This window comes from Sinohyriopsis cumingii, chromosome 11, assembly GCF_028554795.1.
Source record: "Sinohyriopsis cumingii isolate HCF-2022 chromosome 11, ASM2855479v2, whole genome shotgun sequence".
Taxonomy (NCBI): Eukaryota; Metazoa; Mollusca; class Bivalvia; order Unionida; family Unionidae; genus Sinohyriopsis; species Sinohyriopsis cumingii.
Window position 1 is genome coordinate 87,310,266 of NC_142971.1, and position 21,719 is coordinate 87,331,984.

General features: G+C 36.6%; 1 protein-coding gene across 5 annotated transcripts in view; it reads left to right on the forward strand.

Moving 5' to 3' along the window:
- Positions 1–21,719, forward strand: part of LOC149788915 (plasma membrane calcium-transporting ATPase 4-like) — a 187,974-nt gene that overhangs the window by 47,928 nt on the left and 118,327 nt on the right. The window contains exon 1 of one of the 5 annotated variants that reach the window (XM_089975047.1): positions 6,010–6,122. The exons of 3 other annotated variants lie outside the window; for them this stretch is intronic. The gene's annotated coding sequence lies outside the window, so the exon portion shown is untranslated. Of the gene's footprint in view, positions 1–6,009; positions 6,127–21,719 lie in introns of those variants that run through there. One more of the 5 variants, XM_089975048.1, reaches the window with a different exon arrangement.

Genomic DNA, 21,719 nt, shown 5'->3' on the forward strand with positions numbered 1-21,719 from the left:
AACCAAGCAGAAGTAACAGTCATTTAGGTGGTTGCTTGGCTCTCTCCACACCATTGGGACTGCAAACGGCATTGATGACCTTTTGCAATTCAACCACTGTGAAAGCTGTGTTGTACATGTAGCACAGCATATATGCGGAGCCCAAGGCTTGTCTTGGTCACCAACCTTGCATCCGAAGTAAAGATGATATGCCTTCTTCACTTGAGAATTGATACTTTTCTTCTGGTTGGCAAATGTCACTTCCCCACAAATATAGCAAAAATTGTCCGCGGTATTAACACACTTTCGAGGCATTACTGTTCTTTATTGTACGTAAATGGATAAAATAATAAGTTTTATGTAACAGTAGCTTGAACTGTCTCGCACAACGTCTAAAATATTTTAAATGCTGAACCTATCTGATTGGGCTTTATATAGTACACTGCTTACGTCAGCTTCAGCAGCCGCCTGGCATTAGTATAATAGGCCTACACATGTATAGTACACTGCTGACGTCAACTTACTTCAGCAGCCGCATGGCATTAGTATTGCATTGCATCAGAAAATGATGCAATCAGCTGTGGATGATGTGAGCATGATGGTATTATGCAATGTTACATCATTATTCCGGTTGTTGCTGCAGTCCTACTGGAGAAATTTACACAGTGAAACATAGAAAATGAGGTATATGAATATCTTCAAAACGAGAGCCAATACAAATTTTTCACGGTTATATTCGTGTTCGGCACACCAAAATACTACAGATTAGGGCCTTTTCAAGTCAGTAATGATTTCACTGTTGACCAGTGTTATTGGTCATAGGCCAGAAGAGCTTATGTTATGCTTATTGGTCATAGGCCAGAAGAGCTTATGTTATGCTTATTGGTCATAGGTCAGAAGAGCATATGTTATGCTTACTGGTCATAGGCTAGAAGAGCTTATGTATGGCTCATGCTCATTGTACTTGTTTTTCAATCCATTAGCACCATTTTATCACTGCTACTGCTCTTAAACTACTTGGAGAATTGCCATGAAACCTTACACATGCATTCATCCCACTGTATAGATGGTCCTAAATAAAAATGATCCTGCACAGACATCTAATTTGTGTCTAGTTGATCCTAAATGAAAATGATGCTTGGATGAAATAAATTATAGCTGTTGTGTTGCCCATCTTGAAGATGTTATAGCTAATCTTTCTGAAGGGATGGTCATATTGACATTACATCTTCACTAAAATAAATAGTTGTTCCTAAATGAAAATGATGACAACATAACATCTAATGTTGCTGCTACGGCATCCATTTTGAAAATCTTCTAGCTGCTTCTCTTAAATGGATGGACATATTGACACAAACTTTCACTGAAAGACTTCTTGTGACATCTAGCTGGTCGTAAATGAAAATGTGTTGATCATATATCCAGTATGGCTATCATGATGTCTATCTTGAAAATCTTATTGCTGCTTCTGAACAGTTGGTCATATTGAAGTGTTTTTATTTTATTTTTAAACAAGACTTCTTTTAATGTCCATAAAAATGATGCTGATCTTATATTCAATATTGCTACCACAGTGGTCATCTCAGATATCTTGCTATGGCTAAATAATACCAGAGATGGCTTCAATACTCAATAATTAGAAGAAAATATCTAAACTGGGGTTCCTAGAGATTCTTTTTAGGTTGTTGAGTGTCACTCTGAGGGATTCTCATTAAGCATACTGCAGTTGATTTATTTATTTGATTTTGTTGGTTTAAATGGTGTTTAACACATTATTGGTTGTAACATACCAAGGATATTGGTGCTAAATGCATTTCTCAAGGACCCTATGAGGCAACTGAGCTGGGCTAGGCTGAGTGGATGTTGAAACCCTGACTCTTGGATTATGAGTCCCTACTTGGCAACCATGGTTGCCAATGCAGTTTGTGCCCTGTTTATAATTTTATTTGAACATCATTGGCTGCATTTTATTTACAGTTAGATTATCTTCATGTATGAAAAAAAATTCTTGAGTGCTTCCATAGCTTAGCATGAGAACACATTTGCATTTTTTTAGTGCTGCCAACCAGAAGAGTTTTTTCATCTGGCATTTGGTGTTGGTTAACATAAGTTTATTATTGTTCCTCATCCTTAACTATGGCAAAGATTGCCCTCAGACCTTTCAGAGACATTCATGATGAGATCTAAATGATTCTAAATGAAAGTGAGACCCCTTGGTCAGTTAATGTGGCTGCCATAGTTACCAGCTTGAATATCTTGTTATTGCTACTACCCTTAAATGGGTTTTCATCACTTTCTTATGATCTCTAGTTTGTTTGTGAACAAAATTGCTGCCAAGCTGACATCTATTATGGCTGGCATAGTGGCCATTTTAAAAATCATATCACTAGTTCTCTTCAAAAGATGGTCATATTGTCATATTTTTACTAAAAGACTTATTGAGATGTCATGTTAGTTTTTAATGTTAAGTTAGCAAATCCAATGTCCACTATAGTTTGTATGTCTTAATTTGAAAATCTTATCCTTATTCGTGAATTGATGGTCGTATGGACATGGCATTTTCACTAGAAGATTTCATATAATGTCTAGTTAATTCAAAATGAAAATTGGGGGCCCCAAGTGGCCGGGTGGTCTAAAGTGCACTCCGTTACAGATCACTGCCATCTCACCTCTGTCTGTGCCAGTTCGAGTCAGATTCAGCCAATCTGGGTATGTGAGAAAGCTTGCCAGTAGCTTCTTGTGGGTCAGTGGTTCTTTCCGAGGTTTTCCCAGGTTCTTCCTCCACCATTAATACTGGCTGCCATGTATAGCCTATCGTGTGCTGAAAAATGGCGTTAAACCCAACAACAACAACAACAAAATGAAAATGATGCCGATGTGACATGAAGTATGGCTGCCACTGTGGCTGCTTTGAAAATCTTTTCATTGCCTAAACTGAAAGTAATATTGACATGGTGTTTTCACTGGAAAGCTTCTATTTTTACATTAAATCATGATCCGACATCTAATAAATACACATCTCCTTCGATAATTTGTGCACAAAGGGGTCCAGAAATGATGGACCTCTGAAAAAATGAAGGGGTTGTTGTCTGGCTAAACATCAAGAAGACCGTGTAAGGTTGTGGTGCTAGCAATACTGTTTAATGGCTGTTTTATAATCATGTTGGGAATAATTGTCAATGGACAGGTTTTTTCTAATGAATTTGTGTGCTTTTTGGTATAAATTGTCTTTATTTTTTCAAGATAACCAATCGGATAAAACTGAAAAAGGTTCAAACACATCATGATTATGTGTGCCTCATTGTGTACCTGCATAACAGTTTATTATGTCACTGCTTTTCACTGAGCAAAACTAAATTTATTTTGATAAAAAAAAAGTCGACACTTGTTTCATGTAAAAATCGTTAACATTGAAGCTTTATTTTTTTATTAAAAATTGTGTTCTTTGTGAAATATTGATACTGTGATTTCATTGCAAGTAACAGTGAAACTTGTCCTCATCCTTGAGCTCTTAGTGCCAATTCAGGAATTTCAAGTACACTGCAAACTTTGGAATTTGCTTCCCCATAATTAATTGTATTTATCAAACAGCTTTGAATCAAACAGGTACTTCTTTTGCTTGGTTGCTTTGCTGTCTTTGATCATATTTGTGATGGGCTAGGATAATTTAATGTAGTTTAATTATTACTTACACAAAAAATTTGTATAACTGTGTTAAAGTGGTCAATTGAAAAGAGTTGACCTGACACACGATCTTGACTGCTTGCTCTTATGCAGGTAGAATCAGCATGCCAGTTAACTTTTTAAAAAAATTCCATTTCTGTTTGAATTGATACAAAGTATATAATAAACATGATAATGCAAAGCAGGTCTGCTTTTAATTGAATGTAGCAATACAACAAATATGTCTACAAATCAGAGATTTAAAAAAACAGTAAAGTTCTGGTGGAAAAACCCACAGAAATAGCAGTAGATTTTTGTTTCACATTTGAAGTCAAGTGGGCATATCACAGTGATGATGATTACTCTGAGTTAAATCTAAAACTCCAGCACTACCTCTTGTGGTTCTATGTTTATTACAGCAGTTTTCTTTGATTCTTTTTGTACTGGCCACCATGTATAGTGGCCATGAAAAATGGTGTTAAACCCCAAAAAACAACTAAAACAAATTTTGCATGACAAAACTGACTTCATTGCTAATTATTTCTTAAAGTTTTGTCACTTGTAGGCATTAGTGACATTTTCATTGATCATAATTTTATTAAAGATTGATATTTGCAGTGTACCGAGAATTATTTTTGTTAAAGAAAATGTAACAAAATATAAGGATTCTTATAAGTTTAAAATTTCATGATGTTGATTCAGATTTCTGGATACTAACTGCTATTTTCACTGTTAAAATGAGCAATATATCAGGTGATTTTTTTTTTCCACACTCAACAAATAAGGGTAAAAACTCTATTGGCAATTTCGGGGGGGGGGGGATAAAATGGGGTTCACCCCCATGTTATAGGGGATTCCTGAGTTATCTGGGTACGAGTTAATGAGTTAGTAGTGTAGCTACCATTGTGTCCATCTTGAAAATCTTGTTATGACTTTTGAATGGATGGTCATATTAATATGGAATTTTCAAGACTTACTATGACCATGTTGGCCCAAAATGAGAAAAGAGCTGATCTTATATGCAGAAAGTTCACTATGAAGCCTGGCTTTAACATTTACTTCTTCTGTACCGATGGCCTTATCAATATGGAGTTTTCACCAAAAGACTTTTGATGTCAAGTTGGTCCTCATTGAAAGTGGTGTGAGTTACATATAATATAGCTGATAGCTGGTTTTAACACCAAGTATTTAAAAAGAGCTATTTTATTTTGGATTCTTGGAAATTCCTTTTGGCCAGTGGAGCATCAGTTCATGGACTCTTGTTTAGATAACAAATTATTTGGACTTGAATCAAACAGATATACAATGTTAGTCGTGACATACCTAGAATGCATGTTCTAATTGGCACTGATAATTTACAGTTTTGCACACAAGTAAGTCACACAAATTAAAGATTCACTAAAATTCATTGATGCTAAAATAATGTGATTCACGTTAATTTATGTTGCAACTGCATGCACAGACTGAACTAAGTAAATAAAATACCTCTGATTTTCATCTAAGGGAAAAGAAACAAAAAACGAAAAACCAAGAAGAAAAATTAGAGCACATCAAGGGATGTAAATTAGAAATATCTAATGGATATTGCTATAGATAATATGGTGAAGAACATAACCAGGTGATTACATTGGAACAGTTATACTTGATAGTTACATGGCAACAAAGTTCTAAAACCAAATTAGTTGTCATTTTTATTACAGCAATTTACAAAAGCGTATTTGTCAGTTAGCTTGCTATTTTTTCATCATAGTCATTGTTATCGCCATCAGCAGCAGTAACAGTAATATGCTAGGATTTTTGCACTGTTTAGGCGTTCAATATTGCCTTTGTATTTCGAGATACTTTCTAGAAATGCTGAGTGTGTATTGATTTATCCATTCTATCTCTGTGGAGACCAAAGTCGAACAAAATGGCTGGCTTGAAGGAATGTGCTAGTGTTGGGAAAGGCATAAAAAAATCCTGTTGAATCATGGACCAGTGTAAAGGTGTGGGCTTGTGACACTTCAAGGTGTGGGCATTGTGGTTCAAATTTTTGTAGAAGGTTGGATATGGTGTATACAGCTATTTCAATTAACATTGTGCAAAGATCTTGGTATCTACCAGTAGATGTTTAGTAATGACTGGCAACAGGCGGTATGCTGGCTTTCCACAACACAGCCCAGTTACATCCATTGCACTTACAATAGTGAGAGGGAGGGAGGTTGGTGAGGAATATGTGTATTGTGTATCTTATGTATTAGTTGCTATATATATAGAGATGTAGATATATATGTAAATGTATATGAGTACACATACCAGTATACTCAACCTGAAACAAGGTAAATGAATATATAGGCCTGCTGCTTTGCCTAGCAGTAGAGCTTACTTTTATACAATGGAATAACAGCAGCTGTGTACATCTGACTGTACACTGTAATTAGCACAAAGCCATGGAGTTACTTTTAATAGGTGGCTGATGGAGGTGTTCCCATTAATTAAGAGTAGGTGAGTTTTATGTTTAACTGAACATGTTTATCTAGCTTCCAAGGTTTCATCAGATATATGATACAAAAATGTTTTTTTTCTCTCCCATTTTGTGTATTGGGGTTGCCGGATGATTGATAATCAATTTTTCTTCCATCAAGTGTTGTTAGCTGCAGCCACAGGCTTTTATTCCAACATTAAGGGAAATAATGATAATTACATCACCCTGTGGCAGTAGAGGTCAAGTAAAATGTTATACATGTATATGAATGGTAGGACATAATTCTCAGTGTAACCTGACCAAGGTTAATTTTATACTGTAGTATCTTCCATGTAAATCCCATGCATCTGGTTTAGCTTGATAATATATCCAGACACAACAGGATCCAGTGAGGAACATAAAACCAAAGTATTCTAATTATTGACAGCACTGGGAGACAGAAAAAAACAATGTAGCTGTTGGTAAATGCCACTGAAATCTGTTATTAATATGGATAAAATTTGTGGGGCTAATTGTACAGATATTTTTACTGGGATGAGCCTTAGATGTAGACAGCCATTACTAGCCATTATCACGTAATGTGTAGAAAATAGTAGTAAAAAGAAGTCAATATATCGTAATGTGTACAAAATAGAAGAAAATACCTCAAAATGTAACCTTTTAAACATAAGATGTTGCAGATCTTATGGACTTGGAGCAAATACCTCTTAATGCTGAGCACCAAGCAATGCAGCTGCTACTACTATTTATATGTCTTTGTTTTGACTCTGCCAGGGTTTGAACCCACGACCTTCCTTATCTGAGTCAGACTCTCTAACCACTTGGCCACTGGAACAGTCTGAGATTAAGGGATTAAACTAGGTTTTCTTGTACATCACATAGGTGTGACATGGGTATTAAACATGGCATTCTTGTACATCATGAATGTATCACGGATTAAACTTTGTATTCTTGTACACCAAGAAGTTGTACTACTTTGGTATTCTTGTACATCAAGAAGGTGTGACATGGGATTAAACATGGTATTCTTGTACATCATGAAGGTGTGACATAATACCACATTGGGTGTCCTATCTTCATGGTGAAGAACACTGCTGAATAATTTTACTCTTTAAATACTTGGTATACTTTTACATTTATCAATATATCCTGCCAATTATTATGATTTTGATGTAATCACTTCAGTGCCATACCTTGAATTGCTTCCTTATAATGCTTCCCAGTGCATGAAATAAAGCAGTAAAAAGCTGTGTTTGTCCTTTTTTAAACTCTTATTATTCACAAATATATATTGTGCCTGCATGTTGAGTGGAGTACACATATAAAAATATGTTGTAAATTTGTTCTGTTTATAGTAGCTGTGTATGAAAAATTTCCTAGAAGACTGTTTTTCAAACTTGTCTTGCAGATGCCATATATTAATGATAAACATTGTCTGGAGAACAAGTCTATGACATAAATAATGGCACAAGATGTAAAGCAAAGTGAACTGTATCAGTGTGACTCTGAATGTCAAATAACTGAAGAATGTATTAGGTGCGGGATCTATTTTAGCTTTAATATTGGTAGTACAATACCTGTCATTATTGTTTTGCTTACCTTTTGAAGATGGAAAAGTTACCCTTATCCACATTAGAAAATACCATCTACCTAGTATTAATAACTAATTGTGTTGGGATATTTCTGGACTTTTGTGGTCGGTTTCATCATCCTCTTCTGAAATTTTTGTGATCTTCATGCTTCTTCTGGTTGATGGTTCATTGAATCTTACATGTTCTTGGTATGTATCACACCATCATTGTCACAAAATAGTGTGTTTCAGAGTTCATCAATAGCAAGTTTTACTGGTGTTATAAACACCATTGTCCTCATACAGTATTGTTAGATATCGTATTGCTGGTGTTAAATAATGTTAATAAAGTCACACATGATTATTGTTATCAAGACTTTTGAACTTTGTTAATTAAAAGTTGCAGATTGTGGGTAAAATGGTAACATAGTAAGCCCCTTGGGATACACACCCCACCTACCAGTCTTGCTGTAGTTGTACATGTATGGAAGGTTGTCTGTTATGTTGTTTGCTGTCAGATAAGGCATGGAGTCTCACTTGAGATAAGGCGAATATATAAGGAGAGGAAGAATGACCTTTCTTCACATCTTGTGATAATATAGGTTCCTTCTTTTAGACCCTGGGGACTTGAGAAAAAAAAAAGAAAACACCTTGATCCCAGGAGAATATGGTTCTCCTCTTCATTAAAGAAGAGTATTCCAAGATCCATGAAGGATATGGGATCATTCTATTTGGAGAACTGCAAGGCTCTAGGGACCTCTGATAGCTGATTTGACTTTCCCAGTGCTGGTGACAGTTTGGTCCCAGGAAGAAATAATTGGGTAAAGAGGGAGTTGTGCTCCCCTCCCCTTCCCTTGATCATATCTGAGTTAACTGGTTGGCCTTTGATAGGATACTTAGCATTAGGCATCAGGCATTTATTTTTGAGTACTTTTCACTGATTATTGGAACCTCAATGGTATGGGGACAGGGATTGTGTCAAGAACCCCCTCCCCTTAGCCATGCCACTGAATTTAAACATATCAATTAGGGAAGGGTGGACCCACCTAACCTACTTGTATGGAGTCAAAGAGGAAAGAAGTGGGCTGGTCTTCTTTCCTAAAATGTTTGAGGAAGGTTCGTATACATTTTTGACATCCTGCCAAGTCTACAGTCCCATTGCTCCATGTGAGGAATTGTGGGCTGTGGGTACCACTACTCTCAGGTCTCTTCAACATAGGAATGTTGGGTCAGAAAGTCCTGCCTCCTTTCAAGGGTGAGAGCAAGATTGTACCCTCAGTGGATCCCAGTGGACTTTAGTGAGTTTGTCAAAGAACACATGTAGACAGTACTCCCTCCAATCGGGTTTCCTGCCTCCTACCAACCTGACAAATCGGGCAGTGGAAGATGAAGATCTTGTCTTTTACTGAAGTTTCATGCTTTCTTTAACTCTGTATGTGACCCAAACCAGTTTGGAGAGACAAGGGGTTGCCCCAGGCCTAGAACTTCATGGCATGCCATTTAATTGTCCAGGATCCACGGCACTGTCAGTGGAGTTGATCCACCTCTGGGAGGATGTTGCCCTGGACACTGCAGAAGTTTTACTGGATTACAGTAAGAGCTGTCTTGGGGTTGCTTCCTTAGAGGTAGTGATTCTCTTCGAGGTATCATTCCTTCTGTGGCGTTCCAGGATCTGAATGACTAGTCCCTTGCATCTGCTTTAGACCAGCCAGGAAGCTTGTTCATCTTGATTGCCCCTTGGGGCCTTCAGCAAAGTTCTTTAAAGGGAATCAGCCCCATTCCAAGAAGCAACCCCAATTAAAGCTCTCCTCTCGCCCAAGATAGCAGTTTTTAGGCCCCTTTATATAAGACTAGTGGGAGTGGGGTGGTGCAGTCTTATGGACTTGCTTCCTCTCTATCCATGCATCTTCCAAGGATTCCTGTGGATGCAGGTCTGGTCAAGCATATTGGATCATCAGTGGGTCCCCTCTATAATTAAAGTAGGATACTGGCTTCAGTGCCAGGAGTATCCTTCTCTGGCATTGACACCCATTCTTTTCCACCAGTGAAATCTGGTGTGGTTAAGAGAAGAGGTGACATTGGTTGCTGAATGGTAACACTTAATGTGTTGGGCTTGAGTTCTTTTTCTTGTAGAAGAAAAGAACAAGAAGTCTGTGCCATTTGCTACAGCTGAATGGAGGGGATTCATGTGTCATTAAAATAATCCATCCATAATTTTTTGAACTTGAACATATAGATCAGATACGTGGAAGACTCAGGTTGTAAAAAAAAAATCTGGGCAGCAGACTCTGCAATCATTGTTTCTTTAGAGATTGATTAGTCTCCAGGCATGTAGATGGAAGATGGTGAGATTCCTGTGTTGAATTGGAACTCGGGCAAGGTCAGCAGATGTCTTGAGAGTTAGAAGTGCTGGCTGACCACTCAGTTCTGGTCATAGTGGAAACCATAGGTATGCTGGCTGACATCATATCATGTAATCAAGATTTTGTCACAGTTGTCTGTCTGTCACACATTGTTGGACTTCTAGAGAATCGATGGTATCTGAAGAAATGTTTAACCCTACAAATTGTCCCATTTTATTGATAGTAAATCCACTTCCCAAGCCATTATGGAAGGAGTGACACAAAATCTAGAAAGCAAGCATCAAGGCTTGTGGCAAAAAAAATCCATGTATGTTCTGTCCCAAAAACTGAACATTCTGTTCAGAGTGCATTCATGGAGGGTCCATTCAGTATCTGTTGTCAATCCTTGAGTGAAAGCAAGCATAGTAGAGCTAGATATTGCCCTCTGTATGACTGTATATATCTTGCTTTGAGATAAATCTGATGGGATGCACATGGCTGCAAGACCTCCACAGCATGATGAGACAATGAACATGACTTGAAGGTCAAGGTCACTGTCATTAAGAATAGATTTGGCAATTTCATTTCTCTCAAGACAATATGTTAGCACTGCACTGCATTTCTACAATACTTGGTTCCAAAGATTCCAGGTGTCATCATCAATCAATTCTTTGATAACACATCACAAATACAAGATTAAACAACAAACAAATCTGTTCTTGTAGAGCTCTTTCCTTGTGAACAGTGTTCTTTAACTGATTGAATTGAACTGAACATTGGAAGCATGAAAGAAGGAAAAAAAGAATCTTGCAAAGTTGTTTTGTGAATAGTGATGAAATGTGAGCATATTATTTTATCACTCATGTATCCACTACATGTGGTCATGGTACAACAGATGGATCTTGTAATCTTCAAGTGTTTATGTAAATAATCAAGATGCTGAAATGAGATCTGTCAAGACTAAAAACAATACATTGCTTACTACCTTGTGTGAAAATCAATTCTGTGTTCAAAATTGTCATGTCTTTGGCCTCCTCAAAAGAGGTTGCAAGTAATAACCTAAATATTCAACACAACCTCCCTAAACTGAATGAGATTAGGTTAATACAGCAAACTAGATCAGTCAGTATTCTAGGTCTATGTGAAACCTTTCTTTCTGATGATGCTGATGATTTGACTTTCTGAACTTAGGGGTTCAGCTTTGAAAGAAAAGATAGTGAATCCATGGAGGTGGGATATTCTTTATGTAGACTGTTCCATTAGTTATAACAGACATGTTGATCTAGAGAATGTTGGGGTAGAGAGTATCTGGATTGAAGTAACCATTTCCCAATCAAAGCCAATACTCTTATGTTCAGTTTACAGGACACCTAGTTCCACAGCTGATTCGATTGATAGATTTGAGGTGCAAATTCAAAAAGCATTACTAAAGGAAGATTTAGAAGCTATCATATTAGGTGATTTTAACATTGACTACATGAAAAATCCACCGTTAACATGGATAAGTAACTTTGAAACTTACAACTTTACTCAATTAACACACCAACTAGAGTAACAGATAAGAGTGCTACAGTATTATCATTGATCATGTCTATACATGTACTAATAAACCTGAAAACATAAGTGAAATGAATGTGCCAGTGGACCCACTGAGTGACCACTACTCAGTCTGTATAACCAGACATGTTCCGAAATCATCTAAAAATGGTCAACACATTGAAATACAATATAGGATCTTTAAACAGTTTGATGAGGAAATGTTCTTAAATGATTTAGTTTGCAAACCCTTCCAATAGGGCCTAACAGAGTAGGTAATTTTCACCGAGTACCGAATCCGAGTATTTGGATGTACTATTTGCCAGATCCAGGCACGAACCGAGTAGTAGGTGCGACTCCGGAGAGTACTGTTTCATTATCGTATGCGAAGCTTAAACTTTTTGTGTACCGTATATATCGCCTCTTTAAATCTTCTTCATCATCTCTCTTTTGTGGCTGTCTGTGGATCTGGTGTATTCGTCATACTCAGAGTGATGGAAGGATCGAAGGTGATTTATTAGAACTGAAGTTCCATACGAATGAGCATTTTTGCTGCCTCATGTTAGCCTTTCATTGCAGACATCACAATTTGCTTTCGATTCGTCCACAGCATTTACAGTGAAAAAGTTTGAAATCTTGCTTCTTATTTTCGGAGTAGACATTTTTCGATGAGTATTTTAGAATATATATTTATTATTTATCAATTTTATTTTGAATATGTAATAATTAAATTTTGTTAAGATTTTTTTACAAATGGCGTCTCTACAGTCAAATATTTACCGGAAGCAGAAAAGTTACACCACCTGGGGAATGCTAGTGAAATTACTAAAGGAAATTGAGTTAAATAAATTATCATCAATCATGATTCATGAAGTCCAATGGAATGTTAACGGTTTGTGTAATTATAATTTATTTTTAAGTAAATTATTATGTATTAAAAAACATTTTTTAAAAAGTTTGATATTTATTGAATTATTTTGCTTGTAACCATTTGTGCGCGTATTATTTGCCAAGGCGAATACTTCCGAATAGTACTGAAAAACGGGATATTCGGTCGAGGCGAATGTCCGAGGCGATTTCGGTTAGGCCCTACCTTCCAATCAGTGTGCAATATAGCTGATGTGTCAACACTGCCTTAGACAAATGGTATCAGATGTTCCATGCAGCCTTAGACAAGCATGCCCCAATTAAAGCAAGAAGGGTTAAACACCAAATGACACCCATTTGGATAACCCCTGAGATCAATGAGGCTAGGCACCTAAGAGATAATTTCCACAAGAAAAAAGACCTGAAAAGCTATAGACTGTGGAGGAATAAAACTAAGCACCTGATAGATAAGACAAAAGAGAGCTACTATAAACAGGCTATTGACGAGTGTGTATGTGCATGTGATTTGGATTTTTAACGTAGCTTTTACAATTTTTCAGTCATATTGCTACAATGTCTGCAGTGTGGCATTTAATAGTGATGTCTAGCACTGAGGCATTATGCCGCAGACATGTAGCATGATGTCTCACACAGTCATATTATCCTGACACCAGGCTGACCAGTCTTAACACATAACCTCTTAATGCTGAACGCCAAGCAAGGAAGCTGTTTGTACAATTTTTGTAAGACTTTGGTATGACTCTGCCGGGGATCGAACACACTATCTCCCGCATCTGAGGTTGACACTCTAACCACCAGGCCACCAGAGCAGTCTGGCTGTTGATGAAAGTAAGAGAACCAAGACATTGTGGAAGCATCAAAATGAGCTGAACCCACCCAAGAACAGTTGTTTTCCCTGTAGACATAACAAAATGATGATATAGCAACATCTGTACAAGACATTGTGGAAATGTTCAACAATTTCTTCATAAGCATCTCCAGTAACAGTATAAATAACAGCCCAATTGAACTTGATGCTCTTCTATCCTTTATAAGAGATAAAATTCCTGATGATAATTATTTTTCAATAGCTAATGTTAGTGAAGCTGATGTTTTTGATCTGGATTGGATGGTATTGGTCCAAAAATTCTTAAAATTGTTGCACCAGTAATAACGAAGTCATTAACGCATATAATAAACTTAAGTATAATGACTAGTAATTTTCCAGAAACACTGAAATGTGCAAACGTTACGCCTGTCTTTAAGAAAGAAGAAAAGGAGGTTCTGGAAATTACAGGCCAATATCAATTCTACCTGTATTGTCAGAATTATTTGAAAAACTTGTAGCCATTCAGGACTATAAATTTTTTTAATCATGCTCTCTATTTCATAAAGTGCAATCAGGATTTAGAAAGTACCACTCGCGCCAAACAGAATTTACCAAATTAATTGATCTTTGGCTGAAGGAAATGGATAATAAACATATGACTGGGATTGTTTACCTTGACTTCAAGAAAGCTTTTGATCTTGTTGATCATGAAATTCTTCTGTAAAAGTTGAACTGTTACAATCCATCTTTAACTCATTCGGCCCCAATCCCGCCTGTAGATGTGATGAGGCTGTGCCCTATTTCCAAGCTCTGCAGCATCAAGGTCATTTAAGATACACCAGCGTGGGTGGTATTACAAAAAAGCAGACAGATATAGCTCTACAATGATAACAAATAATCTGAAAGTTCTCATTGCACTACAAAATACAGAGGGGAAAAACCTCATTTTATTAACCCCCGGTTTTTTTCACCCAAAATTTGCTCATGGTCGGATTGTGATTTTGTGTCTGGATTTTATATCTTTTGGCCTCAGATTTAAGGCAGACCGGTCTGAACTGCACACAGACAGGTGAACCTTTGCAAAAACTAGGATAAGGTTGTCATTTGGAACAAGGAGCGGTCTCTATATGAAAATGATTGGTCCATTAAGCAAAAAACAATGTGCAAGCAAAATAACCAGTAGAAAATGATGTTTCTAATACAATTAGGCATTAGTCTCATGGAAAATATGTTGAAAGCCGATGTATTACAATGTATTCAGAAATAGCCCCCAAAATGTCTTTCCTACTCGCATTTTAGGTGAAAATGACAAAAACCTCTGGGGCCGAATGAGTTAAACTGGTTTAGATCATACCTAAACCAAAGGTCTCAGCAAGTCAGCATTGGCAATATTAGCTCTCAAACTCCCACAATTCATTCATGGTCCCTCAAGTCTCAGTTTTAGGCCCTTACCTCTTTTTTACCTGTATCAATGATCTACCATTAAATGACTGCTTCAGTGGCCTAGTGGTTAGAGCATCTGCCTCGGAAGCGGGAAGTTCGAACCCCGGCCGAGTCATACCAAAGATTTAACAAGAATAGTACTAACAGCTGCCTCGCATAGCACTCACCATTAAGAGGTTAGTGTTAGGATAATGTGACTGGGTGGGACATCATGCTACGTGTCTGCGTCATGATACCCAGTGCTAGACATCACTATAAACTGCCACACAGCAGACATGCTAGCAATATGACTGAAAAATTGGTAAAGCTGAGGTAAAAATCACACACACACACACACACACTCTACCATTAAAAAATGAATCCACAAATACAGATTTGTTTGCAGATGATGCAACCATGTATACATCTAGTTCTGATACTGAAATTATCCAAATGAGATTAAGCTCAGACCTTATTAGAGTCCAAAACTGGGCACAAGAAAATAGGATGGTAATTAATGAAGGTAAAACAAAATATGATTTTGGGGACATCACAAAAGCTACACAAGCCAGGGAACCCAGAACAATCTCTTGCAATAAATAATCATCCGTTAGAAAATGTCAATCATAAAAAGCTTCTAGGTTTGTTATGGGATGACCATATTGGTAAACTTTGTAAAACACTGTCATCCAAAATTGCCCTACTCAGCAGAATCAAGAAATATTTACCTATGGAAACTCGAAATCTATACTACAAGTCACGTATTCTTCCAACAATGGATTATTGTTCAAATGTATGGGGGAACTGTGCTAAATCTAAGCTTGACAGGATTTATAAACTTCAGAAATGAGCAGCACGCGTAATTTTAGATGCATCTATTGATCATCCCTCAAAAGCATTATTTACAGAACTCAAATGGTTCACAGTATATTACAGGATAGATTTTCACAAGGGAGTTCTTTTATATAAATGTCTACATGGAACTGCACCAGAGTACATGTATCTTCAGAACTTGTTCAGGCCTTTTGCAACACAATACCATTTGAGATCAGTATTACATGGAAGGCCTCCTAGCACCAAAACCAAGAACAGAGCAATTTATAAAGAGCTTCCGATACTCTGGTATAGTTCCAAGGAAAAGTTTCCACAACATGTAAAATCTGCTGAAAATATTAGAGTATTTAACACATTTAACACATTAACCCCTGCCGACGAGTTTATGTGGCAGGAGGTAGTAGCCTACTACCGAGCTCTGTAGCATCAAGGTCATGTACGTTACACTAAAGTGGGTGGTATTATAGAAAGGTAGACAGATGTAGCTCTACAATGCTACCAAATAATCTGGAATTTATGTTGCACTACAAGTGCAGAGGGAAAAACCTAATTTTTTGGACCCAATTTCTTTCACTCAAAATTCACCTGTGGTCAGAATCTGATTTTGTGTCTGGATTTTAGACTTTTTGGTCTTAGATCTAAGGCAGACTGGTATGAACTGCAAACAGACAGATGAACCTTTGCAAAAAGTACGATAAGATGGGCATTTGGGATGAAGAGTGGTCTTGATAAAAAAATAATGTGTCCGTTAAGCCAAAAAAAATTTATATAAAAAATCAAACTTTTACCTTTCTGCTCGTGCACCGAGCCAAATAGCCAATGAAAATGATGTTTCTAACACAGCTAGGCAGTATGTTATTGGAAGATCACCTGAAGTTGAGGTATTAGGATGTATTCAGAAACAGCTTTCAAAATGTGTTTCCTACTCGAATTTCAGGCGAAAACAACAAAAACCTCCAAGGGTCAGTGTGTTAAGAAGAGATATCATGAATATGTATGTGTTTCAAATAGATAAAAGAATGTAGTATTTTAATACTAAACACGTTAAAGTAAACAGTAATTATTGTTGTCTTCATATAATGTGCATTGTTATACTCTCAGAATAGTCATTGACTAATGAGTCACCCTCTATAAATAAAGCATTATTATTATTATTATTATTATTATTAACACGAGGGAAAATAAATGAGATTCGTATATTGTTCTTATTGCTGGGTTGTGTGGGGTGGATAAATGTAGAGTTCGGTATAGTAACCAGAGGTGAAGAAAGCATTATGATCACTGTAGTGGTAATATAAATTATCTGGATCATGGGTGTCAGACTCATTTGCTATGGTGGGCCATATTTGATATAAATATACTTCACTATAGCATGGCCATAAGTATTGTGAACTATCATGATGAGCATACATGTTTGACACTAACAAGAGTCTGTGGGCTGGACGAATGAGTCTGGCATATGTTTAAAACCCCTTATCAAGATGGCTTTTATAAATTTCTTGACTGCATCAAATATCTTGCTTCCTTCAATTGATTGCAAGGGATTCCCCAGCAGTAATGAAGATGGATCAGAACTATGCAGTACAATTTGTATTGTACCATTTATAAAAGTGCTAAATTTAGGATAATCTTAATGTATTTTGCAGTTGTCATTGCCATGCAAAAATTTATTGTCCAGTGACAAATTTTGAAATGGCTTGCTTTAAATGAAATATAGTATACTGTAATAAGGACCCATTTGATGTTAATTATGCACCTTGAAGGTCAAGGTTGCTATTCTTAAAAATAGATCAGGCAGTTTGCACTTCATTTTGGTCAAGAACTTTTGTTGTCCGATTTCAACAAGACTTAACATATGCATGATGTGTGAGTTTCTCATTTGGAAGTCAGTGTTGGTGGTGGTATGTTTGGGTTTAACACCATTTTTCAGCGTGTGATAGGGTATACACATCAGCCAGTATAACTATTGGAGGAAGAATTCAGGAAAACTCCAAACCACTGACTCACAGGAAACTAGTGGCAAGCTTTCTCACATACCCACGTTGCAGAACCAGAGACTCTAACCAATATGGACAGTGGTGAAGTGGAAGTGATTGGTAAAGAGGAGCACTTTAGACCACTCAGCCACCCTGGGCCCCTGTGGAGTCCATAGCCTGAATCATACGGTCATTGTTACTGCTGCAGTAAGTAAGTTGATAGAGCATCAAACTTCTAATCCTAGGGTTATAGGTTCAATACCTGCCCAGGCCTGTCCATGATGGCTGCCTTGGTGTGTTATTAGGAATGGTATTTTGCTCCATTTCTTCATGATTTAGCCGATAATTTTTTGAAATTGTTGCTGATTGCTCTTCTTAAAAATTGATTTTACCCATGTATTTGATTCATGGACAGTAACTGAAACTTATTGATACAGTGATGATTTGCTTATAAATTGAGTCCAGCTGCAAACTACTTAGACTCTGATCTGCACATAATGTGCTGACAGATCAGCTGCTTTCTTTGTTCTATTGATTACTCCTAACACATGCATTGACCCAGATCAGCTCTCATGTGATGACAGATCTTATCCATGCAGTTTGCAGTTGGACTTTTAAGCATGTGAATGCACAGAATGTACATAAGTTTCCATTTACCCAAGAAAGAACCTCTTGAACAACTAATTCCATGTGAAATTTTTGGTCAAGAGAAGTTTCCAGATGGGTTTAGATTGACCTTGGAAAGCTGTTGGAACCAGGTTTTTTTTCTTTCTTTTTTTTTTCTCCAAGGAGTACTTTGAGTATACTGCAGAAAATAAATGCAAACAACTTACTTAGTGCAAGCAGGGTGTCATGTTCCATCAGTGGCACCCCAAACATGCCTTGTGTAGGCAGGGTGTCATGTACCATTAGTGGTACCCTAGCTTTTTATATGAAGTCAGCATTCCAGACACATATACTGACCTGATCAGTGGCGTTTGGGATGATTGAAAATGATAGAAGACAAGAGTTGTAGATACAGGGGATATTTATTTCTTCTGATAAAATACCAATTTTGTATTTACCAAATATACATGCATTCCTGACCCATTCCAACCATCCAACCTTCATAAATGTCATCTTTGCACAACTTTACCATATGTAGATTCTGTTTAAGTTTTATTTTCACCATTTTCTAACAGAATTTGGTTGTGACCCTGTTCAACTTGGCACATTCAGCTGGCATAATAATCAACGATTCTTTAGTTGACTCATCACCATACAGTTGGGATATAGAATTTGAGTGGCAACCATTAGCAGCATCTGAACCTGTCTCTATGGATTTCGTACATACAATCCTGATGAACAGTGCACCAAAGTCGTGTGAACTTTATCCAATTCCAACATCACTGCTGCTTGAGTGCTTAGACCCAGTATTGCCTTCACTAACTGATGTTATTAATACCTCTCTCTCATCTGGGGAATTCCTATCATTTTTCATAACTGCCATTGTAAAGCCTCTACTGAAGAAACCAACACTAGACCATAACGATTTAAAGAACTACCACCCAGTTTCTAATCTCCCATTCATATAAAAAATCTTAGAAAAGGTTGTTCTATTCCAGCTTGTATCTCATCTAAATTCAAACAGTCTTTTTAGCAATGTACAATCTGCATATTGCCCTTGCCACAGTACTGAAACTACTCTTCTAAAAGTAGTTAATGACATTCTGTCTGCGTTGGACAGCGGAAAATTACAGTCCTCACCCTCCTTGATTTGTCTGCAGAATTTTATACATCATATATTCACCATCTCGAGCATGTATTTGGCATTCATGATACAGCCTTACTGTGGTTCAAGTCCTACTTAGTCAACAGGACACAAATTGTATCTGCAAATGGAATACACTCCAGCCCAGTTGATCTATATTGTGGTGTTCCACAGGGGTCTGTTCTTGGACCCATTCTCTTCATTCTGTACACTCAATCGCTCTCAAGTGTCATAGATCATCATCCAGTGTCTCACCAATTGTACGCTGATGACACCCAAATATACAAATCTAGCCACCCAACTGAAGTTGATGCTACCATCCAAGGTGTAGAGAGGTGCATTTCTGGGATGACATATAACAACCTGCAGATGAATGATGATAAAACTGTGGCCATTCTGTTCACAACACAAAGACTTTCTCATTCACATCCTTTACCTCAAACAATAAATACCAGCAACACCAACATTAAATTCACACAATCAGTACGAAACTCTGGACAGTACTCTCACATTGCACCAACATGTCATGAACATATGCAAGGCTGCATATCTTGAGCTGAGACACATCAGCTCCATTCGCAAATATCTTTCAGTTGATGCCACTAAAACACTTGTGTGTTCATTAGTACTTTCAAGACTGGACTATTGTAACTCAATTCTGTCTGGTGCATCTCAATATCTACTCCAGAAACTTCAAAAAGTTAAAAACACGATCAGAGCACACCTCCCTGTTGCTCTGTATGCTACACTGGCTATCCTTTCACTGTCTGACTCCAGTCCAGCATACCAATCTGACCTGACCCATGTATACACACCAGCAAGATACTTACGCTCCACTTCTGACAATCGTATACTCATTATTCCCACTATGAAAACAAAATCATATGGACAGCGTTCTTTTGCATACCAGGGTCCAGTAATGTTGAATGAATTGCCCATTGAACTTAGACACAAAGACACAGTGATCACATTCAAGAGGCTCTCAAAACTCACTTATTTAGACTGCAAGAACAAACTTAAAGACCTAATAATGTTTCCTACCTTAAATATTCTCAGCAAGTTTTTTTTAAGTTTTCTAATTTCATGGTGTTTGTTTTTGTAATCATATTATATATTTTTTATCTTATAGGTGTTGTCTAACGTTGTAAAGCGCTTAGAGCTTCTAAAGATTAGGCGCTATACAAAGTCCTCATTATTATTAATATTATTACATTTCCAGGGCATCAGTTAAATATAAACACATTTCTACATTTGTCTTCTATATCTTATTATACTCAATAATTGTCAATATTTATTTCCAATTTGAATTAGAAACATGATAGTCTTCTCTAAATAAATTGTTAGTAATAATTTTATGCAAATTCTGATTTTATGCAGTCCGACTGTATTAATTTTTGTTTTACTGTTCAATTTATTGAGCAGTAATTTAAACCTTAGTTACTCCAATTCTAGTAAGGTTTGTGTAATACTTTTCAAATATATTATTTTCCATAATGAGACAAACATTTTTTATGAATTTCATTAAAAATGCTTTTGATGATGTACCACAAGTCAAAATCTTGAGGTTATTAAAAGAACGTGGTTTAAATAAATAATTTTACTTTTACGTTTTAAGGGTTGTATTTTTAAAATCTTTATTTTACATACCTTTTGAAGAATGGTAACATCTTTTTCATTTTGTTTAAGTTTATATTTATTGGATGGGTTTATCTTCTAATGTTATTTGCAATTGTTAGGTTTTTAAAAGTCTTAATTGGCATTAAATAACATAGTTTGGGCTGTCATGCTTTTGAACCCTATTGGTATAGACGTGGGTACATACATGCATCCATACATGCATGCATACATACATACATACATAGATACATACATACATACATAAGATACATACATACATACATACATACATGTGCTGACCAAGTTAAGATGAAAGGATAGATGTTACATATGATCATTAATTATCTAGAGTAAATGAAAGCACATGCTTAAAATTTTGCTTCTCAGCTAAGAAAGACAAAAAGAAAAATGTGTCTGGTTATTTGACACTATACACATTAGTTACCCTTTGAAGGTGCTGCTGTCTTGATGTTGGTTTACAGCGGGGCTTAAGGAGTAAAGGCGTGTGATTAAATAGCTACAGATCTGTTGGGGTATAGGTGTCAAGTGACTTTTGTTTTTTGGTCAAGTTTTATATATATAAATTTACCTTAGAATTCACACAATTGATGAAAAAAGAGAGGAAATTTGTTTTTTTAGTTACTGAAAATCTGGATGAAGTAAATATATGCATGTTTAGTCTACCTTACAACTGAAGTGAAGAAAGTATCCTAGTAATCCAGGTTTCGCTTTCTGTATTCTAGTTGAACAAGGCTGAGACCAGTCTATATGTTAATGCCATGCCAAGCTGTAGCTATTGTTATCTCTTACATTCTGTTCAGTTTGAAGGTTTAGCAGTTGATGAACAAGTCAGCCCCATGTATTTACAAG